At 38.5% G+C, this 12,018-nt stretch overlaps 1 long non-coding RNA gene across 1 annotated transcript in view; it reads right to left on the minus strand.

Annotated features, from left to right (window-relative positions):
* The window catches only part of LOC132517272 (uncharacterized), a 273,893-nt gene extending 268,841 nt beyond the window's left edge, over nt 1-5,052 (minus strand). Inside the window, exon 1 of the long non-coding RNA XR_009539661.1 lies at nt 4,843-5,052. This is a non-coding gene — a long non-coding RNA (uncharacterized LOC132517272). The remainder of the gene's footprint in view (nt 1-4,842) is intronic.
* Nucleotides 5,053-12,018: the final 6,966 nt, after the last annotated feature.

Here is a 12,018-nt window from a genome sequence, read left to right on the forward strand (position 1 = left end):
AGACCTGGGTTCAATCCCTTTGGAGGCACCTGGAGCTGGATTCAAATTCTGCTTTCTGAGTTTATTAGCTGTGTGACCTAGATTATGTCACTATAACTCACCAGGCATGTTTCCTTATCTGTGTAGTGAAGATAATAATCCTAACCTGCTTTGTTATCATATGGATTAAATGAAATAATGCACATAAAACCCAGCTCCTACTACATAAAAAGTATATAAATTTTTTAAAAGTTTAATTGTCAAGGAAAATAAAACTCAATATCCAGATTTAAGCAAAAGAAAGAAAGAAAACTGAGAGTAAATGAAGTGATACTAATTCATGCACATCATTACTCTGGATCAAATTTGGTAATAGTTATTTCTTTCTCCCTAGAAAGTCTTTGGTGCTCAGATGTGACTCACAGATGCCAGCACTGGGACTCAGGAGAGGGCTTCGGGAGAGGAATATTGGTGAGTTGCTAGCAAGAGCCTGAGGGGGAGTGTTCCTGAGTTTCAGTGAGATTTGAGTTCAGAAACAGAGCCAGCTGTTTCCTTGCTGTGGTTTTTATTTACTAAATGTGGGCTGAGATGATAAGATGCTGGGGTCTGTGACGCTCAGGGAAGGTGGGCCTGCCGTGGATGACGGGACCCCCCCAGTCACCTTCCCCACCAGCCTTCCAAGCCGTCCCGGAGCCGTTCCTTATCACCTGCACTATGTCTCCCACATGGGCATTTTTTCTGTTGCATCATTTAAAATTAGAGCCTTGAATTTTTCCTCATGGATGAATGATTCAGAATACCACAGTTGTTTTTTATTTTTAATTTCTTTATTATAGATTACTTTCCATCAGGGCCACTTACAAGAACTTGAGGAAATTTTTAAAATCTGAAATGTAGAAAACTTTCTGGGCAACCAACTTATGTTTATTTTTCAGGTAGCTTTAAGTTAGGAATGCCAATCTGAGCCCTCTAGGTAACGCTTACCTTCCTAGAGTGTGGCCACTCTTTAAATCTAAAAGCCAAATACTATGCATACAGTGTTCAACAAATGATATTCTGTGCTAATTATCATGGAATCCAAAGGGTTTCTTTGCTTCCTATCCTCTACATCCAGAAAACTAACTGTGCAAACCATGTGATAAAACAAATGATTCATTCATTCTTGTTGAATTGGGGCTAGTAATAAAAATTGGAAGAAAAATCATGCTACCCATATAAGCTCATATCTAACTGAGAACTCTAGCATTTTTTCACATGCCTAGAGCACAATGGCATCTTTAATTCTTCTGTAAGTAGTAGAAAAATACTACTTATAAATAGTATAATAGTGTTTATATGAGGAGATCAAAAAACCAAAGACTAGAAAAAAGACTTACATTTATATCCCAACTCTGATACTACAATATGGCCCTGGGTATGTATTTGAACTTGACGGATACTCATTTATCAAATGTTTATTGAGTACATATCGTGCTCCAGATCTTGATCTAAGTGCTGCCCTTACCTGTTACTCTCAAAAATGGGCATAAAAATTACAAGGTCACGTACAGTTCACTAAGACAACATAACTGTGTATTTTAATTTGGAAAATTATATAGAAAATGATAAATTTGTCAACACATTCATTTTAGCTGTCTATTTTCTGAACTGTGCACATTGCAAGGCAAAAACTGTCTCCTACCTTATGAAAGATGAATATGGTACGGTTATTTTGTGAAGCCTCCTTTTGTAGCCATGAATCAGGTACAGGAGCTAACCTCACCAACTGGATGAACTGACCCTAGAGCCACATGAACCAGGAGGGATTCTGCTGTTCCAGTGGTAAATGTAGGGGGACTGGCTTCCCAAGGAATCAGTGACAGCCATGTGGCTGGCAATGCAGAGTGTGCTGAGCTTGGGGACCAGTATGACAAGCTTCAGGGACCAGGACTTCATGACCACAGTGCTCCCACAGATCTGCACTGACCCAGGACATACAGTCCCAAACCTTATTCTTCAGCCTCCTCAGTAATTCCCTAAGCTCTTTAATGTCCTTTCAGTTCCTTTCAGTGCATTTGTTTTCTGTGTTAAGCAGCTATAGATGGTTTCTGCTGCTGCTGCAACCCTAGTTGATATAAAGGGAGTAGTTAAGTCTTAGATGGTTTTAAATTACCCTTACACCTATGGAAGATGTCACGCAGGTACTACCCTGGGCCAAGGAGGAAACAATAAAAGAGCTCTTCTCTCCCCTCAGGGATTTTCTGGCCTCTCCTCAACTACAATGGACAGTACTATTCTGATCTCTGATCCTTTTATGGTGAGCATGAAGCAAGTTCAGGAGACAGAAGAGTGTGCTGGACAGCACACACTAATGTGTTTTCTGAAGAAAACAGTATCTATGAGATGCCCCATGAAACAAACAACTTCAATCAGATAACTTTAGAAAATGCTGCATACCGTGTCTTCTTCTGGAAGTACGCAAAACAAACAGAATCTCTATAAAGGGATGTGGTAAAAAGATATTTGTAACTTTGTACCTTGTACCCAAACTTCTTTTGGGTACACTTATGGAAGCTTATTTTCCAAAACACCAATAACATTCTGCTACACAGCATTCTGTTGAATACAGTTTTAGATATAAGTCTAAAAGTCATCTTAACTAGTTACTTTGGAGGAGATAATCCTAAAGGGATGCTATGCATGGTAGCAGAAGAAGAGCATGGAGATGGGATGCATATCACATGTAACTGAGGTCATCAAGGCATGTCTCTGGTTAATAACCCCTTTTTCCCAGGGCTGTAGTAAGGAGTCACTGAAATAATGTATAGAAAACTCTTAACACATTGTCTAGCACACAGAGGAAAATTTGTGTTGTTATTATAAAAATTACATGAGAAGTATTAAAATTTAAATAATGATTGAAAATGCCCTAGTAGAAGCTCTGCTATCTATTAGGTGGTTAATAAACAGTAACAAGTTAGGTTACCTTTCCCTCATTGATAAAAGCAAATTTGACCAAAGAAGATAGCTACAGTTGTACAATCTCCTTACTAGACTGTGAACTCAGGGAGGATTGGGGCTGTGTCTGCTTCTAGTTAGCCTATTCCCCCCAACAGAGCATCTAAAACATAATGTGTACTATTTTTTGTACATTGTTGATTAAATGTCCCTCTGTCTTTATTAACTTCACAGAGCATAGAATCAAGATTCTTCGTTATTTGCTCTGTAGAAATAGCGTCAAAACAAATATCATAAAATCTCATTATCTAGAATTTACTATGTTACTCAGCCAGGTTCTAAATACATTTATCAATCCAAACTTTCACCGATTAGCAAAAGACAAATAAATGGGAATATCTTATTTCTGATTGAGTTAAAGTAACACATATTGGCATCTCAACAAAGGTGGAGATTGAAAACTCGATTCTGAAACATTCAAGGACTTTCCCATTAAGCAATGTTCCACTCTCAAATCCATAAATACCAAATTGCTATTGACGGCAGGGCAGAACAGCCTAACCAATTACACAGAATTACTTTTCAGTATGTGGATTACAACCGCACAGAAAACAGCAATTGATCAAAGATGCTGGCTTCTAGGGCTAAGGGAAAGCAGCAGCACAGACAATAGATTCAAGACAAAAATCCAAAGTATTTGTTTGATGGTTCACATTTGGCAGAATTCCAGATTGAATTTTTCTTATTTGGACTCTTCAATATTTCGCGAGGATAAGAGCAGCTATGATTCTTAGTTTATAGTTATCAGAACTCTCTTAACCTCACTTTCCTCATCATTCCTTCAAGTAGTTATTATGGAATGATTTTTCTCAAAGAAAAATACCTAAGAATTTCTGCTCTTTTTAATATAATTCAGTACTTCCCCATTGGTCTCAGAAAAGTGATCCAAATTATTCATTTGATCTGTAAGGCCCCAAGGAGCCAGAGACCATCTGTAATAGTCAGGTTAGGCTATGGTGTGCTACAGTAAAAAACAACCCCAAAATGTCAGTGGCCTAACATAGCAAATTATTATTTTTTATTTTCTCGAAGTCTGCAAATTATTCGTCCCTCCAGATCACTTGTCCTCCAGACAGTGAGTTACATCCGGGCCGTTTAGCTTTGGAGGCTTTGCCGTATCAATACAAGGTGTCCTCATTCATCACAGGATGGGAAGAGGAAGGAGGTAATTTTGCATGGACTTTAATCCCTCAGCACAAATGTGACATTATTCATACAGCTCACCCAACCGAAAGGGAGGAGGGGTATGGAACATGTGAGTAAATGAACATTTGACGAGCACCACTGTCCCTTCCTCACCTCCTTACCTGTCCATCCTTACCTGTATCACTCTTCTACCTGCACTGAGCTCTCAGCTATACACAGTTTCTTCAATAGGCCACACTCCCTCCTCTCACAGGGCATGTGCATGCCTTTTACCTCTGCGGAGAATACTCTTTCCTATCCTACTCCCTTTCCCTCTCCCCCAACCCTTCTACCTAGTTGGTTTTCATTTTCTTGCAATCTCAGCTAAGCACAACCTTCTCAGAGAACTCTTCCTCAAACTCTTCCCCTCCCACAAGTACCATTATAGGAATGTTCTCTTTGGAAAATTTATTATACTTTGCAGATTTGTGTTCCTCATTGTGAATATTTGACCAAGTCTTTCCTATATCAGTAGAATGGAGACTGTAAGAGATCATGAACTATACTGATTTTTTTTTATCAGCATTGTATCCCCAGCACGTAAAAAATAATTGGCACGTAACATGAATTCAATAAATATTTGTTAAATGAATAAATAAATAATGAAGAATTTGATGTGCAGAGAAATTATAACATATGACCAAAGGCACAACTAATTAGTGATAAAGCCAAGACTCATACCTGGGTCTTCTGACTCTGAATCCCATTCTCTTTTTGCTGCTCCCCAGTAGGCTAAATTTGGAAATGGGCAGTTTCTTGGAAGGATAGCACTGGAGACATCTCAGAGACTTTACTGTCAGAAAGAAAAAAAAGAGACATATTTTCACCATCTGCTTTCACAGAGCCCACAGTCTGGGGGCCCTAGAAATTTCTGGGTATATAAGTTAATTACAAAGCAACCTCTGTCAACTTAAAAAAGAAAATGAAACTACTGTTAATGTCAGCCAAGAGAGCTTTCAAAGTTTGAAGCCAAAACAAGTGTTGCATTGTGGCTTCTTTCTATTGTTGTCCTTCCACATTTATTTTCAGACTGTGGGGACAGACAAATCATGCAGCTTTATAATGAGTCACCCTTTCTAAAAACAGAATTCTATTTGCACAAACAATAGTTATCTGCCCAGCTTGACAGTAAGGCTGAAAACCAGTCTCAAATGAGTGAATAGCTTTTTCTGTTCCTGTAGATCACCTGAAATGACATGAAATCTCACTATGAACTAGTCAGTTAAAATTTATTATTTTGTAAAAGTAGACATATACTCATTGGAAAAAGCATTTACAAGTATTTTAGAAGTACAAGGAAGAAACCAAATTTCATTTGAAATCCTACCTCCAAAATATCATAATCCCAATTAACATTTGGGTAAACGTATTTCCAGAAAGCTATCTAATGTATATGTTTATGAAACTGACTGTTTTCAGATGCACAATCAAGTTAAGTTGTGCAGGGCTGGAATAAACAGCCTTTGGTTTGAACACTAACTCTGCCACCTACCAGCTGTGTGACCTTGGACAATCATTTAACTTCTTTAACTTTCTCCATTTGTAAAATTATGCCACTATTAAGTTATGCCCCACATAACTTAATACTGTGTCCTTGCACAGTACCAAGGACAGTGCCAGACATATTTAGGTATCTAGGGGAAAAAAACACCCCACAATTCTCCCAATGGAATGTATATAGATGGTGATATCTGACACAAGGTTTGACGTACACAACAAATCAGAAAGTGGGATGTGCAGTCCACAGACACCTTACAGTGAGAACTACAAGGCCAATGCCTTCAGCTACTTTGTTATCAGAACCGGTGAGTGCTGAGCCTCAACTGGCTTTTAGACAACTTGGAGGGTTAAGTTTACTGAAATTATCTGAAAAGTGATTCTCTACAAAAATAAACTCTGTTGGGACTTCCCTGGTGCCCAGTAGTTAAGACTCCTCGCTCCCAATGCTGGGGGCCTGGGTTCGATCCCTGGTTAGGAAACTAGATTCAGTGTGCCACAACTAAGACCCACTGCAGCCAAATAAATAAACAAATATTTTTAGAAACTGTATTATATGAAGTATTATCATTAATTGAGCAGTGTGAGGCAAGGAATTATGCTGGCTCCTTGACATTCAATACTTTATTGAATCCTTTCAACAGTGGTACAAGGAAGTTACCATTGCCAGCCACATTTTACAGATTAGGAAACTTAAACCCAGCAAATTTAGGAATTTGCCCAAGGACTTACACATGATAATAGAGGGCCACAGATATGATCCTAGGTCTGGAGAACTCCAAATCTGAAGTCCTAAATCATTGGTCAGTACAGCTTTGCTAAGCAATGGAATGTCAGCATTTATTGTTTAAAATCCTATGAAAATATGCTTACAAGAGAAGTTACAATTTTAAAAGACAAATTAATATCTACTTAATAGACAATGAACTTAAGATCTGAAAGGATTCATCGTTTGCTTATTGTCTAATAACATGCACAACAGTGGAATGATAGAACTGGGAATGACCTTCCACTCCTACACTGCTCCAAATAAACTGATTTTTGGAAGGAGCAAGGGAATATTCACAACTCAACAGTTAAGAACTGTTGCCCAGGAAAATAGTAAAAATTATATTGCACACCTAAATTTTATAATATACTCTTTAAAGGTCACATGATTCATGCAAAAGATTTTAAATCTGTAGGGCACATATATAATGCCTATTTTACTTACAGAAGAGGTTAGATCAGAGACTCAATTAGTATTAGAAAAAATATCTGGACTTAAATGGTTTTACATTCACTGTTCTCTTTATAATATCTTATTTTCTCTCTCCCGGGAAAAATCTTAAAGTACTTTAAAACACTTTCACCTACACTGTCATGTCCTCAAGCAAACAATTTACAACACTTTTTATTTTTATTTATTTATTTATTTTTATTTTTAAACATCTTTATTGGAGTATAATTGCTTTACAATGGTGTGTTAGTTTCCGCTCTATAACAAAGAGAATCAGTTATACATATACATATAACCCCATATTTCCCGTCCCTTGCGTCTCACTCTCACCCTCCCTATCCCACCCCTCTAGGTGGTCACAAAGCACCGACCTCATCTCCCTGTGCTATGTGGCTGCTTCCCACTAGCTATCTATTTTACATTTCGTAGTGTATATAAGTCCATGCCCCTCTCTCATATCGTCCCAGCTTACCCTTCCCCCTCCCCGTGTCCTCCCCAAGTCCATTCTCTATGTCTGCTTTATTCCTGTCCTGCCCCTAGGTTCTTCACAACCATATACATATATATATTTTTATATATATATATATATTTTTTTTTAGATTCCATATATATGTGTTAGCATACGATATTTGTTTTTCTCTTTCTGACTTACTTCACTCTGTATGACAGACTCTAGGTCCATCCACCTCATTACAATTAACTCAATTTTGTTTCCTTTTAAGGCTGAGTAATATTCCATTGTATATATGTGCCACGTCTTCTTTATCCATTCATCTGTTGCTGGACACTTAGGTTGTTTCTGTGTCCTGGCTATTGTAAATAGACATGCAATGAACATTGTGGTACATGACTCTTTTTGAATTATGGTTTTCTCAGGGTATATGCACAGTAGTGAGATTCCTGGGTCATAGGGTAGTTCTTTGTTTAGTTTTTTAAGGAACCTCCATACTGTTCTCCATAGTGGCTGTATCAATTTACATTCCCACCAACAGTGCAAGAGGGTTCCCTTTTCTCCACACCCTCTCCAGCATTTATTGTGTGTAGATTTTTTGATGATGGCCATTCTGACTGGTGTGAGGTGATACCTCACTGTAGTTTTGATTTGCATTTCCCTAACGATTACTGATGTTGAGCATCCTTTCATATGTTTGTTGGCAATCTGTATATGTTCTTTTGAGAAATGTCTATTTAGGTCTTCTACCCATTTTTGGATTGGGTGGTTTGTTTTTTTGATATTGAGCTGCATGTGCTGTTTGTAAATTTTGGAGATTAATCCTTTGACACTCGCTTCATTTGCAAATATCTTCTCCCATTCTGAGGGCTGTCCTTTGATCTTGTTTATGGTTTCCTTTGCTGTGCAAAAGCTTTTAAGTTTCATTAGGCCCCATTTGTTTATTTTTATTTCCATTTCTTTAGGAGATGGGTCAAAAAGGATCTTGTTGTGATATATGTCATAGAGTGTTCTATGTTTTGCACTAAGAGTTTTGTAGTGTCTGGCCTTACATTTAGGTCTTTAATCCACTCTGAGTTTATTTTTGTGTATGGTGTTAGGGAGTGTTCTAATTTCATTCTTTTACATGTAGCTGTCCAGTTTTCCCAGCACCACTTATTGAAGAGGCTGTCTTTTCTCCATTATATCTTCTTTCCTCCTTTATCAAAAATAAAGTGACCATATGTGTATAGGACTATCTCTGGGCTTTCTATCCTGTTCCATTCATCTATATTTCTGTTTCTGTGCCAGTACCATACTGTCTTGATTACTGTAGATTTGTAGTATAGTCTGCAATCCAGGACCGTGATTCCTCCAGCTCCATTTTTCTTTCTCAAGATTGCTTTGGCTATTCAGGGTCTTTTGTGATTCCATACAAATGGTGCAATTTTTTGTTCTAGTTCTGTGAAAAATGTCATTGGTAGTTTGATAGGGATTGCATTGAACCTGTAGATTGCTTTGGGTAGTACAGTCATTTTCACAATGTTGATTCTTCCAATCCAAGAACATGGTATATCTCTCCATCTGTTCGTATCATCTTTAATTTCTTTCATCAGTGTCTTACAGTTTTCTGCATATAGGTTTTTTGTCTCCTTAGGTAGGTTTATTCCTAGGTATTTTATTCATTTCATTGCAGTGGTAAATGGGAGTGTTTCCTTAATTTCTCTTTCAGATTTTCCATCATTAGTGTATAGGAATGCCAGAGATTTCTGTGCATTAATTTTGTATCCTGTTGCTTTACCAAAGTCATTGATTAGCTCTAGTAGTTTTCTGGTAGCATCTTTAGGATTCTCTATGTATACTATCATATCATATGCAAACAGTGACAGTTTTACTTCTTCTTCTCCAATTTGGATACCTTTTATTTCTTTTTATTCTCTGATTGCTGTGGCTAAAACTTACAAAATTGTGTTCAATAACAGTGGTAAGAGTGGACAACCATGTCTTGTTCCTGATCTTAGAGGAAATGGTTTCAGTAATTCACCATTCAGAATCACATTGGCTGTGGGTCTGTCATATGTGGCCTTTATTATGTTGACGGTGAGGTGAGCTCCTTCTATGCCTACTTTCTGGAGGGTTTTTCTCATAACTGGGTGTTGAATTTTGTCGAAAGCGCTTTCTGCATCTACTGAGATGATCATATGGTTTTTCCTCTTCAATTTGTTAATATGGTTTATCACATTCATTGATTTGCGTATATTGAAGAATCCTTGTATTCCTAGGATAAACCTCACTTGATCGTGGTGTATGATTCTTTTAATGTGCTGTTGGATTCTGTATGCTAGTATTTTGTTGAGGATTCTTACATCTATGTTCATCAGACATACTGGCCTGTAGTTTTCTTTCTTTGTGACATCTTTGTCTGCTTTTGGCATCAGGGTGGTGGTGGCCTCGTAGAATGAGTTTGGGAGTGTTCCTCCCTCTGCTATATTTTGGAAGAGTTTGAGGAGAATAGGTGGTAGCTCTTCTCTAAATGTTTGATAGAATTCACCTGTGAAACCATCTGGTCCTGGGCTTTTGTTTCTTGGAAGATTTTTAATCAGTTACAATTTCAGTGCTTGTGATTGATCTGTTTTTATTTTCTATTTCTCCCTGGTTCAGTGTTGGAAGGTTGTGCATTTCTAAGAATTTGTTCATTTCTCTCAGGTTGTCCATTTTGTTGGCATATAGTTACTTGTAGTAATCTCTCATGATCCTTTGTATTGATGTGGTGCCAGTTATAACTTCTCTTTTTTCATTTCTAATTCTGCTGATTTGAATCTTCTCCCTTTTCTTTTTGATGAGTCTGGCTAATAGTTTATCAATTTTGTTTATCTTCTCGAAGAACCACCTTGTAGTTTTATTGATCTTTGCTATCGTATCCTTCTATTCTTTTTCATTTATTTATGATCTGAATTTTATGATTTCTTTTCTTCTGTTAACCTTGGGGTTGTTTTGTTCTTTCTCTAATTGCTTTAGGTGCAAGGTTAGGTTGTTAATTCAAGAAGTTTCCTGTTTCTTAAGGTAGGATTGTATTGCTATAAACTTCCCTCTTAGAACTGATTTTGCTGCATCCCATAGGTTTTGGGTCATCGTGTTTTCATTGTCAATTGTTTCTAGGTATTTTTTGATTTCCTCTTTGATTTCTTTAGTAATCTCTTGGTTATTTTGTAGTGTATTTGTTTAGCGTCCATGTCTTTGAATTTTGTACAGACATTTTCCTGTAATTGATATGTAGTCTCATAGCATTGTGGTTGGAAAAGATACTTGATATGATTTCAATTTTCTTACAATTTACCAAGGAGAGAAAAAGAAAGAAAGAAAAAAAATAAAATAAAAACCTAAAATTATTAAAATAAAACATAAAGAACATTATTAAAAATAAAATTTTTAAGTAATAATAAAAGAAATAAACGAAAGAAAGAAGAGAGCAACCAAACCAAAAAACAAATCCACCAATGATAACAAACAAAGAAACAAAAAAAAACGGACAGACAGAACCCTAGGACAAATGGTAAAAGCAAAGCTATACAGACAACGTCATACAAAGAAGCATACACATACACACTTACAAAAAGAGAAAACGGAAAAAAAAAAGTATTTATATATTAAAAAAAAGGAAGAGTGCAACCAAATCAATAAGGAAATCTACCAATGATAATAAGCTCTAAATACTAAACTAAGATCAAAATAAAACAGAAACTAATTAGAAGCAGAAGGGAAACCCCAATTCTACAGTTGCTCCCAAAGTCCACCGCCTCAATTTTGGGATGACTCATTGTCTATTCAGGTATTCCAGAGATGCAGGGTACGTCACGTTGACTGTGGAGATTTAACAGGCTGCTCCTGAGGCTGCTGGGAGAGATTTCCCTTTCTCTTCTTTGTTCACACAGCTCCTGGGGTTCAGTTTTGGATTTGGCCCTGCCTCTGCGTGTAGGTTGCCTGAGGGCGTCTGTTCCCCACCCAGGCAGGACAGGGTTAAAGTAGCAGCTGATTAGGGGTGCTCTGGCTCACTCAGGCTGGGGGTGGCTGGGAGGGAGGGGTATGGAATGCAGGGCGAGCCTGTGGTGGCAGAAGCCATCGTGATGTTGCAACAGCCTGAGGTGCACTGTGTATTCTCCTGGGGAAGTTGTCCCTGGATCACGGGACCCTGGCAGTGGCAGGCTGCACAGGCTCCCGGGAGGAGAGGTGTGGATAGTGACCTGTGCTTGCACATAGGCTTTTTGCTGGCTGCAGCAGCAGCCTTAGCATTTCACGCTCGTCTCCGGTGTCTATGCTGATAGCCGCGGCTCGCACCCGTGTCTGGAGCTCATTTAGGCAGTGCTCTGAATCTCCTCTCCTCGCACACCCCAAAACAACGGTCTCTTGCCTCTTAGGCAGGTCCAGAATTTTTCCCAGACTCCGTCCCAGCTAGTTGTGGCACACTAGCCCTACAGGCTGTGTTCACACAGCCAACCCCAGTCCTCTCCCTGCGATCCGACCGAAGTCCGAGCCTCAGCTCCCAGCTCCCAGCCTTCCCGGCGGGTAAGCAGACAAGTCTCTCAGGCTGGTGAGTGCTGGTCGGCACCCATCCTCTATGCGGGAATCTCTCCGCTTTGCCCTCTGCACCCCTGTGGCTGCGCTGTCCCCCGTGGCTCCGAAGCTTCCCCCTTGCCCACCGACCATCTCTGCC

Source organism: Lagenorhynchus albirostris, chromosome 3, assembly GCF_949774975.1.
Source record: "Lagenorhynchus albirostris chromosome 3, mLagAlb1.1, whole genome shotgun sequence".
Taxonomy (NCBI): Eukaryota; Metazoa; Chordata; class Mammalia; order Artiodactyla; family Delphinidae; genus Lagenorhynchus; species Lagenorhynchus albirostris.